Source organism: Cebus imitator, unplaced genomic scaffold, assembly GCF_001604975.1.
Source record: "Cebus imitator isolate Cc_AM_T3 unplaced genomic scaffold, Cebus_imitator-1.0 Scaffold288, whole genome shotgun sequence".
NCBI classification, from domain to species: Eukaryota; Metazoa; Chordata; class Mammalia; order Primates; family Cebidae; genus Cebus; species Cebus imitator.
Genome location: NW_016107603.1, coordinates 2135179 through 2154234, shown reverse-complemented (window position 1 = coordinate 2154234; position 19056 = coordinate 2135179).

Sequence of the window (19056 nt, the reverse complement as noted above, 5' to 3'; positions counted from 1 at the left end):
TTACCTGAATACTTGTGAATATGCTTATTTTTAGTTCTTCAAAAATTGCAATCCATCAAAAAGGTTGGGTTGTTATGAGCTCTTCATTGCTACTAGTGATCATTTATTCATTTGTTCTTCCAACCTGTGCTTAGTGAGCATCTCTGCCAGGCGGGAAGAAAGGTATAAGACATGGAAGGCCCTCAAAGGAAGCTGGACTGAGTTGGAGAGAGAAAATTGATTACCATGAAACAGCCACAAGGAATATGATTAGCTTCTATGAGGGCTAACCATTATGGCAGGAGAACAGGGAAGACATGTCAGTGACAATGTTTGACCAGTTCCTAAGTGTGGCTACGAAGGCTGGGGATCCTTACCACAGCATCTTCACTCATATTCTGGAGAGTTCATATCACAAAGATATGTAGTAAAGATGTGCATTCAGGAATTTAGGGGTGGCGGGGTTGATGGTTGGCCCACTCCCATCCTCCAGTTCTGATTTTCTTGCTTGAAATGGGGAGGGATGTGGCTGAAAGAATAAGGGGGTCAGGCAGCTGCCATTCATTATGCCAAAGCATAGCTATAACAAGAACAAATTTACCTAAGTCCTTGGCCACTGGCCAGCTTTGCAGGGTCTTCCCTGTCATTTTATTAACACCCAGCACCAGCATCACCACTAACCCAATGACGGTAATGTGTGTTTTACAAGACCGAATGTATGGTCCCCACCTATCATGCTGTACTCTATATGAATAGTTCAAAAGGATGGATGGGGTGAGATGGGGGTCAGGGTAAATAGGGACATGTGAAGTATAAAGCCACCACAGGAGTCCCGCAGGCAAGGAAATACTCTGAACTCCAACCAAATCACAAGATGTATGATCTGTCAGGCTCTGCGTGTCTTTCCAAACATCTTCATGTCCTTGTCTTCTCTCCATTTCCATCCTGCCATCTCGACTCGTTCACAATAGGGTTCCCAGCTGGCCTCCCCAAGGTGATGCCCTGCATTCGTCAGCCCTATGTGCAAAATGTTGTTAGATTATCTTCTCCTAATTGATTCCACTACATCATTCTCCTCTCAGAAACCTGTTCTAGTCGGCATCAAATGCCTGGGCCTAGCGTTTGAAGACTCCTAGTCTCCATTCCAGTCAAACTGGTCTCACTCCCTCACACGGCATGCTCATTCCTGCCTCTCTGCCATACTCCTCTGCTTGAATACTTGACTTCCTCCCTATTGCTAGCTTGAATGTTTCAGTCCTACAAGGCTGATCAAGTTCCATTCTCCTCATGACAATTGACTGTGACTGCTCTGGTCTTTCTCAATGGATGGACCCTTTGCCGAAGGCCTACAATTCTGGGTTCAACAATATTGCAAGTAATGACTTGTTTGAATATCTTTCCATCTTATCTCCCTGGTTGGACTGTCAGTACCTGGCATTGTACCTGTCACACAGGCTTTATAGGTTTGTAATAAACAAAAGACTGAATGATTGTAATGGCTATCTTCTCCGTATTCTTTATCTCTCATATAACAAGTCACCCAAGCCAATGTCAATATTTTATCCAAAAGCATTTGTTAAATAGTTCCAATTGTAGCACATGAAGGAGTCCTGACATCATAATAATAATACCACTGTAATAATAATAAGATAGGAAACTCCACGCCTTAGCAGAGCAGGACACATGAGTAAGAACATAATATCAAAATATCAATGTTCAACTGAAAATTCTGAATAAGTAAAAGGTAATAAGACAGCTGTCCCCCTGTGTAGGGCAGAGGCCTATGTAAGGAAATGCAATTTAAGATGGCAGAGAACAAAAGGTGTGACTGGATCAGTAACGAAGATGGGCATTAAGAAACTTGTCAATATTCCAGCTCAGATAAGGCCGGCAATAGGGAACATGGGCACAAAATGCACGTATAATCTGACACCTGTTTAAGTCTGTGCCCAAAATATGAGTATGTGCCTGTCAGAGATAGAACAAGAAGGTGAGCATTTGGTTGTTAATTTGCTGACTATAACTCCAATTATCCGAATATATACTATCTATTCATTGATTCCAGGTGTTATGTGTGGGTTCCACTGGTGATTCATTTGTTCATTTACTGTGTTATTATGTGCTTTCTGTTTGTTAGATTCCCTGCAAGCTGATGTTAAAGCATGTAAGATACTGGGCCAGCCCTTCAGGTGAAAAGAAGACTAATGAAAAGAAAAAAGGATGATAATGAAGGAAAAGTATGCAAGGTCACTGTAGATGAAACTAAGAGTAACCCTTTAAAGGCCCAGATAAAGAATAGCCAATAATGAAGGCACCTGCTGTTGTGGAAATTATTCTGAACTAAGACTTGTGAAAGTCTGCTTTTAGAATATTACATTTTATATGAGTTTAAGGTATATATATTCACACTTTACTGTTTCTGATTATATCAGTACAAATACTTAAATAGCATTTACTGTGTGCTAGGATACATTTGAAATACTCAACATATGTTAACTCATTTAATCCTCATAATCAGCCATATGAGATAGATCCATCTGCTTCATTTCACAGTTGAGGAAACTGAGGCACAGAGAAATTAAGGCACTTGCCCAGGGCCTCAGAGCTTGTCAGCAGTTGAGCCAGAGTTCAAACCAGAGTTCAATTCTCAGCCAGAATTTGTGTGCATCATCAGTACACATGTGCACAAGTAGACTGAATAATATATTGACCTCCCAAACAGTAAATCTAAGGTACATTTTACAATCAAAGTTTCCTTAAAATCAAAGAACTCTATGGCATCCTTGAACCTGATATATTGCAATGAATTGGGGGGTGGGAATTCAATCTGACTTAGCAAATATTTATTTAGCTGTGGAGGCTTAGAGATAAATAAGATCCAGTCAAGCTCCTTAAGGAGGTCAATATGTAGTGAAAAACACAAATAAGTAAACAGCTCATTACAGTACACTGTGGTGAGTGCTAGAACTGTTTCTATTGTGTCAACAGAGCTCGTGGGTTGCCGAAAACAGAGGGATTATTTCTGCCTGCCAGGTTTAAAGATGCTTGCAGAGGTGGTAACAACTGGGCTGAGCCTCCACAGTGGACAGGCTTCTCTCAGGCCAGGGGAGGGTCATAGATGAGAGGGAGGGCTTTGCAGGGGATGATTGCACAGGGAGCTAATAAGTGGTGATAATGAACTGACACTACAATGGTACCTAAATTCTACCTTGGCCTCTCCAATCTTTTCTCTCAAAGGTCTCTAAAGGCAGCTAATATTTTCTTTTTAACTTCTTGCCCCTCCACCCCAAACCCCATGTAAACTTTGAGAAGCTAGGCTGGACTCAAGGAGAAGGCATTTACTTAAGTTAGATGGTTGAAGTGTCCCACAATCCTAACAGCATAGAAGATTTCCTCTATTTCATTCAAAACTCAAGCCCATATTGTATCTCTCACCATTCTGGTCTGGGGCAAAGTGAATCCAGAATATAGTACAGGAGCAAAAAGAATCAATTAGAGAGACAGAGGCTGCAATACCTTACACAAGACGGGGCTGGTGGGTGAGAGGGATGGGAGAGCCTGCAAGAAGGGGCCTCAGCTTCTCCTGAGGGAACAAACCTGGCATTTCTAGCCCTAGGAGTGGAAGAGAAAGATGCAGGAAAGAGCCAGAGAGACAATAAGGCTACTCTCATCTCCCCTCCTGCCTTTGAGATCCTTTGAAATTTTTACAATACATGCACTGGTGCTTTTGTTTATTTATTTTTTAAAAAGCATAGTATAATCTTCAGCCACTGTTAGTCCTTAGAAAGGACTGATTCATTGCATCTACTCCTCCTTGGAATAGAATGAGGGTGATGAGGTGAGAGGTATAAAATTCCACAGTGAATTCAGGGTTTGTAGTCTAATTCAGCATTGAAGGACCGAGAGTTTGCAATGAAGAGTCAAAGAAAAAAGATTTTCCTCTTTCAGCTTTATTTTCCCCATTTGAAAAAGAAATAAATTATGTTAAAATCTAGTAGGCAACATTTAGTTTTGACTTTTAACCTTTTTCTGCTCATAGCTGGAATGATAGAGAAGGTTTACAGAAAGAATAGGACTTTGTTTCTTAGCTCTGTGGCCTTAGGCAAGTTTTTGAACACTCTGACCCTCACTGCAGTGATCAGACCTCAATAAAATAGTGGTAATGTCACAGAATCCTTCGAGTGTTGCTTTTCCAACCAAAAACCTCTGTGGCTGGTGGCTGGTGGCACCTGTGCCTGAGATTTTCTTGGGCCCACTGGGCTCATTCCACCCATTTGATCTGACAGGCTGCACTCAGCTCATGCTATCAACTTGGTTCCCACACCTGCCAAGGACAAGCCAGGCGCAGAGTGGCAAGGGGTGTGTGAGCAAGCGAGTGTGGGGTCTGGTCTGGGTACCAGCTCCCTATTAGGCTGTGGCTGGACCAGGCATACCGCAAACAGCTTCCATGGCTGACACTGGGAGCACAGTGGTGCCCAGAAACTTGGAGACACCAGAAACCACAGATGCCCTAAGAGGGTGCCACAGCCCTGGCTCAGGGAGCTCCTGGGTCTGGGCTCCCCAAAGGGCTGCAGCTCTTTTCTCCTCTCCTTCTCATTGCCCACAACATGGCAAGCAAGTTGTGTGTTTCAGCCCTGTTTGTGTTACAGCTCTTTCAGTCCTGCCATTTGGTGGGTTCTGAGTTCCTGTCCCATGTTCAGGAAGAATAAGGTACATGGACAAGTGGAGGGTGAGCAAGGTGAAGAAGTGCTTTATTGAGTAACAGAACAGCTCAGAGGATACCATAGTGGGTAGCTCCTCTCTGCAGGCAAGCCATCCCGTCGTCTGCTGGAGTCTGGCTGAGTCTGGGATTTTTATGGTCTTCAGAGGGAGAAAGTGCATATTGATTGGTCCATGGACAGCCATAGGTAGGCCTGGAAAAAGTACCATAAGTTCTCACTCTGGTCTGCTGAACTGGCAGTCCAGCCCTCAGGCCTCAGGTCATCCCTGGTCTGAAGCGGGGGTTTCACTGAGGACCCATCCCTTTCTGCCCAGGAGCCTGTCTGCCTTCTGCTGTCATTAACCTGCCATCCACAGTGACGACAGTGCCCAGGCTATTCGCTTTGAGGGGTGCCTACAGACCCAGGCCAAGCTGCCCTTAGCCCTGCCCCCAGCCTCCCTCCAGTGCTTATTGGTGTCCAAAGTCTGGAGGGGGCTGAGGCAGCAGAAGTCTGGCATGTCAGCACTGTCCCAAGTATCTGCACACCTGGCCGGGTAGTGACAGCACCCGAGCTGGGCCACAACTTTGCTCTGAAATTGGAGCAGGCACCAGGAGAAGGGAGAGGCCAGGCAGCAAGAGCAGGCATTTCTGAGTCTGTGGGGACAGGGGGGTTCTCAGACCATCGAGAGTGCAGAAATGCCTGGGTGCACAGGCACAGCTGGGTGGCTGCAGCTGCGCCTGGGAAGGCGGGGCTCCCACCGTTCCAACTTGGAAGGGAGGGGGGCTTTTTCCTGTTCCAGGCTCCTGCTGGATCCACAGAGCATACTGCTCCAGCCACGCCTCCCCCTACTGTAGCCAGTGTCATGGCAGCAGTTGCTCCAGATGGGCCACCCCGCCACTGCCATCAGTGATGCCTACCTCCTAGGGTAGTTGGGGTAATTCAAGGAAAGGATGTATGTAAAGTGCCCTGCACGATGCCTGTCACATGGAATCCGTTCATTCCCTGTGAGGGACAATTATGCCAGCTTTATTCAGAAGAGTGAATATGTTCCTGCCCTCAAATTCTGAGACTGCACATAACTAATATTTTTTGCTATAGAGTCGGTTCAGAAAACAAAATTCACTTCAGGTGTTTTAAACAAAATGGATTTAATACAAAGATTAAGAGGCTGACAAAGTCACTGAAATGGTGAGAGTCTTGGAATGACTCTCAGAACAACCCAGAACCAGCCAAGTAGAGGAGCTGCCAACTCCGAGCCACAACTAGAGCCACAGCAGTCCAGTCTGAGGTCCCTGCTGCAGCTGGAGCTCAGAGAATGGACATGAGATGCTGTGTTCAGGGATTAGAGACGAGATCAAGATGTGACTACCACCACCACTGCTTCTGGACTGCCCAGTGACAACCAGGAAGATTGGTGGCCAACACAGGAAACCCACAATCTTGTTGGCTGGTGGAGACAGCCAGAATACAAAAGAAGCCCCTGTCTCTCTTCTAAATCTCTTCTGAGAACTTCTATTGGTGGAATCTAATTTATACCCAAAATTTTAGCTTCAAAGGAGCCTGGGAAAAGGGAGTTTCTTGGTCAGCAACCATATGCCAACCCGAGTCTATTATTATGAAAGAAGAGAACAAAATTTTTTTTTTGAGATGGAGTCTCGCTCTTTTTGCCCAGGCTGGAGTGCAATGGCTTGGTCTCGGCTCCCTGCAACCTCCACTTCCGGGGTTCAAGTGATTCTCCTGCCTCACCCTCCTGAGTAGCTGAGATTACAGGCACCCACCACCATGCCCGGCTGATTTTTTTTTTTTTTTTTTTTTTTTTTAGTAGAGATAGGGTTTCACCATGTTGGTTGGCTGATCTAAAACTCCTGACCTCACGATCCACCCACCTTGGCCTCCCAAAGTGCTGGGATTACAGGCCTGAGCCACCACGCCCAGCAGAGAATAGAATTTTAGAAACAATTAAATGTCTATCCTTTTCAATACAAGATGAGAGGAGAAGGCATTTGAGGGCAGGGAACTATACTAGCAAAGACCCAGGGGAAAGAAAGGGATGTCAGCAAGAGCAACTGGCTAACTGCAGTGGAGGAGCATAAGACAGACTCTGCAAAGAAAGCTAGAAACCAGATACCTGACATTAACTCACTGCTAAAATAGAAATCATTTCTGGCTTTCCATATTTTCTTTCTTTATAGTAGTGAAAATTTATGATTCTCACTTAAATGTTCTTCCTTAGGAGCCCCCAAATACTGTTTCTAATGCCATTAACTTATCACTAGTACCTGGAGCATCATTAACCAGGTCTGGAAAGAACCAGAAGTCCCTTCCCCAAAGACCAGCTCTACATGGACCTGGTTCCCACAAAACTATACTGGTTATCCACTTAAGTTCAATTAATGCATGAACGAGTTGTTAATATTTACCTGCCACTAGGTTTCCTGAGTTTTTCTTTTAAAATGTCATTTCATCTACTACTACTACTAATAAGAGGTTTATTCATTCTTGGTTCAAGGCTTGTTCTTTGAACCAAGAATTTACTTAGAGTTGAGTACTGAGTGGAAGGAAAGAAAGCAGCTAACAGGTGACAATTATATGTTTACAAGGAAAGTGATATTTTACATCTCAATGGGCAGCCCCTGATAGCTGAAGCCATTTTTCTTTGTTCATGCCAATAGTGCAGGGAAGGGCTCTAGCTATTTACTAGTGAAAACGGGGTGGCAGAAGCAAGCAATAGAAGATAGTGTTGTTTTCATTTTGCACTAATGTCCCTAGACAGAAGCATACATTTCTCACATTCATTTTCTCAAGGCTCTTATTGTCCTAGTTTCCTGTTAAAAAATCAAGCTAGTGATGGCAGACGCAGGCGATCCCATTAGAATACTGAAAGCAGTGTATTACAGTACCAGGCAGGAGAGAGGGGCTGAACAATAAGTATAACAGGAAAGTATTAATCCCAAACGAAATAGATCGTAAACTGCAAGCTATCACCATTGCAGAGCCCAGGCTACAGTGGTAAAATGAAGACACGAGTATCACTGATGGAGCTTCACATGCAAGAAAAATTGTAGAGTCCGAGGACAAATAGGGAGGATATGAAAAGGTTGAGAAAACTCAGTTTTATCCCTGCCAGCTCTCCCAGGGAATTCACCCTGCCTCTAACCTAAATCCAGTTGTGGCTACCAGACACAGCTTAACTTGGACGCTGAAAGAACAATTTTAAGCCAAGCTTTTGAACAAGGAATGCTGGATCCATTAAACAGATAAGTATGTTTGGAGTCTTTGATTTTTTTGTGCATACTTCTATGTGCATTATCAACTATAACATCTAATAATAACTTCTTTGCCTCAGCAGAAGAAGGCAAAGAGAATGTCTTTCAAAAACATACAAGATAAACTTTAGGGTCACTGCTGAAGGGCTTATGGTTAGACTGTCTTGGCCCTTCAAAGAATCTAAGAGGTAGTAGGCAAGAGAAAGACTAGCAAGCAGATAAACATGAGTGAGTTTTCAGTGGGGCCTTGAACATGTATCAGCAGAGGAATTATCCTGGAATATGTCCAAATCATCATAGAGTGTGTCTCGAAGGATGTAGATATACAGTCATAGATACATATTTTCTGCCCACATTAAACCTTGTACTAGAGAAGGCAAGACTTACTTGCAAAGAGAAGTTGATTTGAAATTCTCTGTAAAGGCATCATTTTCCAGAGAAAAAAATTACCTTCCCCACAAGCTCCTGCCTGAAACAAATGGCAAACCTTTTGGAAAGGAGACATATCTTAATTCTCTGCTGTAGACAAACCTCAAAATTATCAGCCTAAATATTTTCAACACAAAAGATGGTTTTATTTATGCACACTTGACTCAAGTCAAGAAGAAAACTACTAGATAATGTAAAGCAAACAAAATACTTTTGCCTTCAGACCTATATGAAGAAAATCGTAAAACTTTACTGAAGGACATAAAAAAAGACTTTGATGAATGGAGAGACATATCACATTGCTAGCTAGGAAGACCCAGTTTTGTAAAAACTGTCAATTCTTTCCAAATTAATCTATAAATCTAGTGAAATATCAGGTAAAATCTCAAGAGTTCCTTTTATGAAGCTGACAAGCGGGGTCTCTGGATTTCCATAGAAAACACACAAGAATAAAACATATATACTATAAAACTATACTGTTTAAAACAGTGCATAATTAGCACAGGAAAAGTCAGCCAGAACAATGGATTAGAATGACTTACGAACTACCTCCTATATGTGTGCACATGCGTGTGTGTCTGTGTGTGTGTGTAAGTTTATTTCAAATTCGTGAGTAATGAATAACAAATGTGTAAATATAATAGTTTGCCCATTTAGAAAATATGTTTAAACCCCAAAATGGATTTCAAATGGATTTTAAAACTCAAATAAACATTATCATAAAAGCATTAGGAGACACAAAAATCTCAAAGGGGAACAAAATGACAAATATAACTGTGCAAAACTCTCAGTTGAAAAGAAAAAACATAAACAGAATTCAAAATCAAAAAATAAACCAAAAGAAAATATGTGGGACATATAACCAAAAAAGGAATAAAGTGAGCCACAATATGTAAATAAATAGATCCTATGAATCCATAAGAAAAAGAAAGATAGCATTACAGTCAAAAAAGCAAAAGGTTTTAAAGACACCTCTCTCTTATTCTTCACATAAAATTCATTGCCATGCTCTTGTATCTCCAACTCCAGCACCCCTACCCTAGTTCACACTGCCATCATCTCACTTCCCTTCTGCCATGATAGCCTTCAATTTCATTCTCTTACATCCATTTTGCCCCTCTCCATCAGTCCTCCACTGAAGCTTAATAAAACACGTATTACCTCTCTCCTTCAATCACTGCTCTTCCTTACTCTTAAGGTTGAGAACCAAGTTCCCAGCAGAATCACAAGGCCCTTCAAGGTGTTGCTGCTTATCCCACTCAGGGCTTATCTTCCAATGAGACAAACATTCTCTGGATGTTAGCCTTTCTTTCTCAAATGCACAGGCTCTCTCCTCTCAGAAAACCTTTAATCAAGCAGCTTCCTCTGCCTGGAAAACTCAGTTTCTCTAGATTCCTTCTTTCCCTCACCCTCATCTTTTTCTAGGTACCATCTGTCCTCTGACTCTTCCTTGAAACGAATACCCAGCGTTATAACTTCCTAACGGAAATCTTCCTTGACATCCCAATTAAGTCTCTTTCCCTTAACATAAGGTCTCATATAGTATGAGTATCACTACTTCATAGCACTTTCCACATTTGTGATATTATATTCAGTTTTATGATTCTTTAATTCATGTCTCTATCCTGTGGTTGGCTGGTACGCGCCACAAGCATAGGGACCGTGTCTGTTTTGCTCATTACGGTTTTCTATTGCACGTTCATAGTACGTGTTCCAGAAATACTGTTGAATAAATGAATTTTTACTAAAATATATTATTTATATATATATATATTTGTAACAGTTTTCTATACGTATATGTCATATAAAAAGTACTATAAATATAGATACTAAATTTTAGCAGTTTTTCACTGGGCATTTGGGGTGATTTTTACTTTATTTGAATTATTTAATAGTGAATACTCATTACATTGATAGGCTAAAAAAAGCTATTTCCATTTGGAAAAAAAATAGTCAAAGGAAAAAATTAAAACCCTATAGCTATCTAGCAGCTGGAAAAGTGTATTTTAAAAGTATATATTAAAATATATTAGGCTGGGGAAAATTATGATTTTTTTTTCCTTTAGTTTTTACTTTATGTCAGATGGCCAAAGAGCCACTGCTCAGACAACTGACTGTGTTACCTGCAATGCAGTATTTTCTGGTCACATCACAGCTAACAGAGCTTAATTTCAAGGTCGCTTAAGTTTTTCACCCTCATTTTGTGATGATGTTTTTTAACTATTGTTATCATTAGTCTTTATTTTTTTAATTTGCTGAAGTACATTTTAATTGCTTGCTGCAAATACCACCCACTTACCTGGGAAAGAAACGGTCTTCGTTCTGTTTTGAAAAGGCAGCCTACTTTAGATTCTTAATTAGCAATAATGTTAATAAGAAAACGAATAAAGAGAGTGAAAGAGGCAAAGAAAAGTAGAACAGAGAGAAAATATACTAAACAGATTAGGGAAGGTACTTCGGAAAAGCAGCCCTGGCCCTGATTTTTAGGTGATTGTTGAGCTTCTCAAAGGTGTTGTTTCTTAATAATTACCATAGCGGCGCCAGAAAAGAAGTTAATTGCCATGATTATGTCATATTTTCACCTTTGCACAATTGCTCATAGGAAATACAAGATAGTTGTGAGGTATCCTATTACGAGCCTATCTCTACACTAACCCAGGAAGGAAATGGAGTTGTGATGAATAAAAGTTGTTAAAACAAGAACTTTAAGCTTTAGATTTTGTCTTCGTCGCTTGCACGATTTCATTCTCCTTGAAACAAAAACTTTCAGGCAAACTGGAACCACATTTTAACAAAATTAAATTTATGAACCAATTTTAAACCTTGGAGACCCTTACAAATCCAGACATTTGCTCTGATTATTATAGCTATTATGAAATTATTACAAATCTCACCTTAAAATTAATAAGTGACACTCCATGAGTGTAATTACATTGTTCATCTTTCCATAATCCATAATTCCTCTGTGTTATGTGATCAGTCCTTCATGTAACCCAGCTGCTTCAAATAATTACTTGATGTCCTACTGAGAAAAACTTCTAATAAATGATGCATGAAGCAAAAATAGTACAACCCTTACAACCCTTTCTCATTGCTACAAAATCACAAATGGTTTTACCTAGAATTTAATTCTATGATTCTTTTCCCCTTTTGACAATGGCATTGGGTGGGTCGGGAAGAGGGAGGATTAGAATATTCAATTAGAACCCCTGCAGCTCTTTAGGAATACTACCAGAATTTTGCCACTAATTGACGATATAGATAACACGTGTCTTTCCTTCAGCAGCTCTTATTTCTTTAATAGACATTTTTCAGCAACTTTAAGAAATGTTTCCCTTTGAAATACAACATCACATAATGGGCCCCATCTGGAACAGCAACTTTGCACAGAAGCTAAGAAATTAGAGAAAGAAAAACTCATTTTTTTGTCTTTGTCTAGGGTGAATAATTGCAATGAACTAATGCAATATGTATATATGTTACCATGTTTAAAAAAAATGAGGACAGCTTTTCAGTGACTAGGCACCCAAAACCATAAAAAGGCTGATATCCAAGAAAAATATCTGGTGAATTTCGTTATTCAAACCGGAAATATTCCGGTTTTTATTCAGTTCTATATTACCTTCATTTCTGATAGTTTGGCTTTTTTTTTTTAACACTCATTTAGAATAAAATCTGAATTTTCTAATCTTTTTCTTTAAATTTGAATAAATACCAAAAAATGAGTTTTTCTTTAAGTCAAAAGACATGAAGAAGTTCAGGAGGAAAAAGTGGCCCCTGTATCCTAGTGTGGAGATAAATGAAGACTGAAAGAAGCAGAATTCAAGAACTCGAGACAGGACAACGTTAAACTTCAATTGCTGAATCTTTTTATTCAGTAAGTATTTCTCAGGTCCATACTCAAAGAAACATTGAAAGTAACATGCATAACTTAAACACTGAAGGCCCTACAATTGGAGAAAACCAATGCCTTGTAAAGGAAAACTAGGCACCAAAGATGAGGTTGCAAGGAAGCAGGAAATAAATATATGATGAGTTGAGCATTATACTGAAAACCACACAGAGGACGGTGTGGAAACTGGCCCCACGTTTTAAATTACATCAGTGGGATAAAAGACTAGGTTGGTTCAGGGGCGGGGCATAGTGGTTCACACTTGTAATCCCAGTACTTTGGGAAGCCAAGGCAGGGGGATCTTCTGAGGTCAGGAGTTCAAGACCAGCCTGGCCAATGTGGCTAAACCCCATCTCTACTAAAAATACAAAAATTAGCTGGCTTGGTGGTATGCACCTGCAATCCAAGCTACTAGGGAGTCTGAGGCAGGAGAATTGCTTGAACCTGGGAGGTGGAGTTTGCAGTGAGCCAAGATCGTGCCACTGCACTACAGCCTGGGCAACAGAGCAAGACTCCATCTCAAAAAAGAAAAAATAGACTAGGTGGGTTCGTTTAAATCCTACATTCCAGCTTTGGCAAGTATTAATGGTTAGGATTGTGTTCGTTGCCACATTAACAATTTTGTGTCTGCGTTGCCTCTCTGTGCCATCAACACTATAATCAGTGGGACCAACCCTGAAGAGCTCTGTTTCAGTCTGAGGCAGTCAGTTCACCGCATTCCTTTAGTTCTGTTTCATGACATGATTCCGAATCAACAGTTTTTTCACCCCCGTTTCTAGAGGGTCTTCCCCCCAGAAATTAAGAAAAGATATGTTACTTAGCAAATGAAAAAGAGAAGAAGGCTAGAATCCAATTAAAAGCAGAACATGAAATTGACTTGAAAATATTAGGTTTTGAATTCTCCCTGTCCTTATATCTTAAGTCCTTTATAAATCCAATCATCAACTATGACAGCTAAAATAAGAAGTCTTCTTATTCCTTCCAGCTTTTCTATTAGTCTTAGGGATTGCTGCCGGCTGAAATGTAAATCCTATTACGATGACTGTACATAGAAATAGAAAGTGTCTTCCAAGATAAAACAATGGGTGCTAAACACAAGGAGCATAAAAAGAAAACTATCGGTATTTTCAGACCTCAAAGGACTACGTGTCTTTTGAAGATACATTTTGGGCACAAAAATCACTACTTTACAATAGAAATACCTGCTATTCCATCTACCTCTGTAAACATGTTTTGAGCCTATGGATGCTGCTTATTTCATTAAATCAGTATGAATCTGGGATTGAAATCATGCTACTATATTGCAATGCCTTTTTCTAAAGCGTAATGTTCCCTGTAAGTGTTTACTTTCATTCTTTATTCTAGTCCCCTATCCTATTCCCTTCTCTGTGGCAATTATCCATGGCAATAAGAATTGCCTAATGGCATCATTTTGTAATCCAGGAACACAGGTGCTCATATGAAAGTTTCACAATAAACTTTGGGAGATAAGATCAGAGACTCAAACGTACTACTCTCTCATTGAACAAACAGCTATCAGAAATAACGTAGTAACTCCCCTGCAGACTGAAAGTTTTAACAAGTAGAAATCCCTATGTTTGTGTGTGGTTGGTATCCATCCAGCATTTTTTCCAGCAGACAGACTTCACAGCCCAAAATAATATCCTGTCCCCCAGACAAATGGTAGATCTCAAGGGATTCCTTTGGAGCACAGACCCTGCTCAGAGTAACAGGCAAAGTAATTGAAACTAAAGTCCCTCATTTAAGAGAGGTGACCCCAAATGAAAGTAATGTTTCAGAGTTCATCTTTCAGGAAAGGTAAAGCTAGAATCTCTATAATTAACATTTTGCAAATGTTTCCTTGGCAAAGAAAAAAACAGATAAACACTATAAATTTTCATAACAAAAAAGGGGTAAAGTTCTGATGTGGACCCACTCATCACATAAACAACTGACAAACAGGCACTATTAGCAAGCTCCTCTCGGAGCTGATTAAAGGGACTCCACACTTTTCCTAAAATCTCCACATTACAACACACTCTCTGGCAAACCCTGGACCCTGTCATTAGTCTCCTTAGTTCAGCAACACTCAGAAACCTCAGTCCCCAGGGATGTTGCCATGTTTCACAAAGGCCGCATTGTGTCTCTAATGCCGATTCTCCCCGAGGTTCATTTTACATGCTCTGCATGCGCGTGTTTGATTTTCAGAACATGACTCATGCCTTTTAAGTTACTCCACAGACTTACAAATGGAGGAAAGGAGTGATGGGTTGGCTGATTGGAAGTGAAAGAAGGTGTCCTTCTTTCCCTGGACAGTCTGACTTTTTAAAGAATGCATTAAGTGACTTCCTGGCTCACCAGGATCAATGTGATGTGACATTTGAGAAGGGGCAGAAATAGTGGGTATTCTCCTTACATTATTTTTACACAGTTCACCTTTTTTTTTTCTGACAGAAATAAACACTCCTCCCCTCCTTCCCTCAATAGAATAACAGAACAATATAGAATGTTGGACATCAGCTAGATTTTCAAAGTGATTGTGTCTAACCTCGAGATTTCAGTGAGTGACTCATTTAAAGTTATTGTTAAATAGTATTGAATATGATTTTGTAATCTGTGTTCAGCCCGGATGGGCTGCAGGATTTGGGTGTCATGTAATTATTTTACACTTGTGGAAGGAGGCAAAGACAATTTATTGTGTAGATTCACTTAGGAAGCCTCCTTCAGTTTTTGAAAGAGCACCTGTGGAAGAGGAGTAGCCCCACCCACCACTCAGGGATTGGGAGGGGTGCTCTGCTTGAGACAGGGAAAGGAAACGAGTTATTTGCTTCTAAGACAAGGATATGAGATGTGGGAGGGGATGGATTAGGAATGTGGGGTGTGGGGAGGTAGACAGAAGTGAAGAGGAACAGGGAGAAAAGTAGGCCTTCAGGGAAAGGCTCTCAATACTTCCTGGAAAAGGGTGATTGACAGACATTTCAGCATGGATCTTACCTCCTGAACTGATCAGTGTTGCCAGGTAAACTTCACTCTTGCCATGTAAATTCAATCCCACTTGCACATCCACTGAACTCTTATTCATTCCAGCAAAATCTACTCATACATTTGGGATGGACGAGGTTGATTGTTGAAATCAAAGCCTGAGTTTCTCTGTGTTTTCCATGTTATGCAGCAGAGCCTGCATAACATGGAAAAGAGAAAAAAATGGAAATGGAAACCCAAGGACAGAAACCATAAAAGCTGGCATAACCACTAAAACCTGGGGAAACTGCAGAAATTTTGCAACGACTTGGGGGTGCTATGTTTGCTGCAGAGTTGGGGGTCAAGATAACCTGATACAGATCTGTAAGAGCAGGGAAGTTGCCAGAACAACTGGGCTATACTTTTCCCCTTCTGCCAACATTTACACATTTCCTATGTGTATGTCTCACATCTGTGATTATGCGAATGTGCATATACGTGTGTCAGAGAAACTCTGGGGTAGTACCTGGCCTCAAATAACAGCTCACTGAACTCTTTCCATTCTTTTGTTTCTCTAAGAGAGTGGTTGGTTTTAGACAAATCTGCTAAAACCTTGAGCGAAAACCCTACGGCCTGCAGAGAATTTGTTCTGGCATTGACAGCTCTAACTGTCCTGGGGTGGAACGCTGTGACATCACTGTAATCATAATGCTCTTTGTTCTTTTATTATTGTGACTTATAATTTTATACTTTGCAAAAAACTTTTACATCCATTATGTCACCTCATGCTAACGACACCCCCGTGAAGTAGAAGGAAAGGTTATTATTATAATTCAGCTACTTTCCTGTCAACAGAGCCATGACTGCAGCCCGAAGGCCCCCAGCAGGGAAGGCAACCTAGTGGCTTCATGGCCCTCCCAGAAAGATCCTCCAAGGCTGACACTGTGACCAGGTTTCACGGGTAGCCAAAGGAAAGAGTCACAAAAAGGGCAGCCTGCCCAGTTGGGCATTTGCCAACAGCTCTGTCTGGCAGGAGTGGCGTGGGACAGGGATGAGAACTGTTTTCTTTTCTTTCCTTTTTTGAGTCTATCACAGCACACAGTGTTTGAGGCTTTAGAGGGGCTGGCATGAAGCTTTACTCTCGTCATTCAATCTGGGAGATGATCATGCAACAGGATAGGATGGGAAAGAACTAACCCCCCTTTTTGCTTAGAGCTCTTCTTTGGCAAACAAGCAAGAAAACAAAAATCCCTATATTTGAAGGAAAAAAAATGATTTTTTTTGAGATGAAGACTTTTCTTTTTTTCTTCAATTTTTTTTTAATTGCATTTTAGGTTTTGGGGTACATGTGAAGAACATTTAAGATTGTTGCATAGGTACACACTTGGCAGTGTGGTTTGCTGCCTTCCTCCCCATCACCTATATCTGGCATTTCTCCCCATGCTATCTCTCCCCAACTCCCCACTCCCCCCGCTCTCCCTCCCCTATTTCCCCCTGACAGACCGCAGTGTGTGATGCTCCCCTCCCTGTGTCCATGTGTTCTCATTGTTCAACACCTACCTATTAGTGAGAACATGCGGTGTTTGATTTTCTGTTCTTGTGTCAGTTTGCTGAGAATGATGGTTTCCAGGTTCATCCATGTACCTACAAAGGACGAAAACTCATCGTTTTTTATGGCTGCATAGTATTCCATGGTGTATATGTGTCACATTTTCCCTGTCCAGTCTATCATCGATGGGCATTTGGGTTGGTTCCAGGTCTTTGCTATTGTAAACAGTGCTGCAATGAACATTCGTGTGCATGTGTCCTTATAGTAGAACGATTTATAATCCTTTGGATATATACCCAGTAATGGGATTGCTGGGTCAAATGGAATTTCTATTTCTAGGTCCATGAGGAATCACCACACTGTCTTCCACAATGGTTGAACTAATTTACACTCCCACCAACAGTGTAAAAGTGTTCCTATGTCTCCACATCCTCTCCAGCATCTGTTGTCTCCAGATTTTTTAATGATTGCTCTGTTACCCAGGCTGGAGTCAGTGGCACCATCTTGGCTCACTGCAACCTCCGCCTCCTGGGTTCAAACGATTCTCCTGTCTCAGCCTCTTGAGTAGCTGGGACTACAGGTGCCCGCCACTATGCCTGGCTAATTTTTGTATTTTTAGTAGAGATGGGGTTTCATCATATTGGCTAGACTGGTCTCGAGCACCTGAACTCATGATCCACCCACCTTGGCCTCCCAAAGTGCTGGGATTACAGGTGTGAGCCACCATGCCTGGCCCAATGTTTTAAAAATTTTTTTTTTCTTTTTCTCCTCTAAGCCAGTGATGGTCAAGTTTAAATGTGTTAAATGGCCAGACATTTTGTGGCCGGGTAAATCACTTTATCTTCTTCAGTGAGTTCTACGTTCACAGCATGAGGTAAAAGTAAATATGTATAGTGATCAGCCTGGTACCTAGTACATAGTATAAGTTCATTAAATCACATCTATTATTATAATTATATGCATAAGATATGCAACAGAGAAATCAGTTGGCATGTCTCTTGAAATGGCTACATCTGCCATATGGTACTTCAGATTCATAGACATAGGTAGATAAGTTTTAAATAAGCAAGACACATGTCTGTTCCAGGAACTGGAGTGAGCCAAGCTTGAAGGGGGAGGCCAACACCTACAGTAATACTATCAGCCTTTTGTGACCAATCACTGCATGCATACCTGCAATCAGAAGACCCCCTTTTCCTAACCGGAAACCCCTTAACCTATTTCTCATAAAATAGCTCATTGGAATGAGGAAAGCAGTGTTACTGAGTCCAATGTGCCTATTGACATTTGTTTGATGATTTCCCTGATCACACACAATTCCAAAGGCAAGAGCTTAACATGATTTTCAAATGTATCCAATTCACAGCCAAGTGAAAATGTTTCTGTACCAAGAATAATCTTACATTAAACTTTGTTTCCAGCAGCCTAAATTTAACCCGCTGGAATTCTTTTTTTAGGTGTTATTCTATTCAACATTTAAAAATGAAGAATCTGATTTTAATGTGAAATCTGCATTTCATCAAACATGGGACACAGTATCCTTGCTTAATTATTCTTTGGAAATCGAACACCTTTACTACTGCATGCTTAGCAGATAGCAACCACACAAATTGAAGAAAATGTGATTTAGGTTAGAAGCACTGAGTTCATTGATTTCAACCACACTGATAAGCATAGAGAATATACCTTGCATTGATACTTCTCACATGCTCAACTAGCACATGGTATAGTAGTCAATGTTAATGTCACTAAATGCCTACACATATAAGAAGAATTTAGAGTGAATGAGGAAAATCATAACATTCCACAATTGCGTGACACCTTATAAAGCCTTGTCTTATCTATTAAGCTATCTTATTCTTTTGTTATCCATGGGAGACAGCCAGCCAGGAGGCCTCAGGTAAACATAACATCCAGCTCATAGCTGTTGAAGCCAAGACTTGAATCTCACCTTTCCAAAGCATTTTTCTTTCTGTCGTGCGGCTTCCTAATATATGCCAAGACTTTTGCGGATGGGGCAGGAGGTGCAGAAACCATGCATAAGGAAACTCAGCTGGAGTCCTGATCATAATTTTAAGGCATCAGTGTGACCTGGGACAAGTGCCTTAAATATCCAGCATCTCTGGGTTTCACCTCAGAAGAGGGAATGTTAATTCTGTTTCTATCCACCTCATCAAGTTTTTAAGTACAGTAGCAGCTAATGAAAATGAAGGTGTTTTTAAAAATAATAATGCTGTTCCAAATGTAGCTGTGAATTTTTTTTTTTTTTTTTTTTTTTTT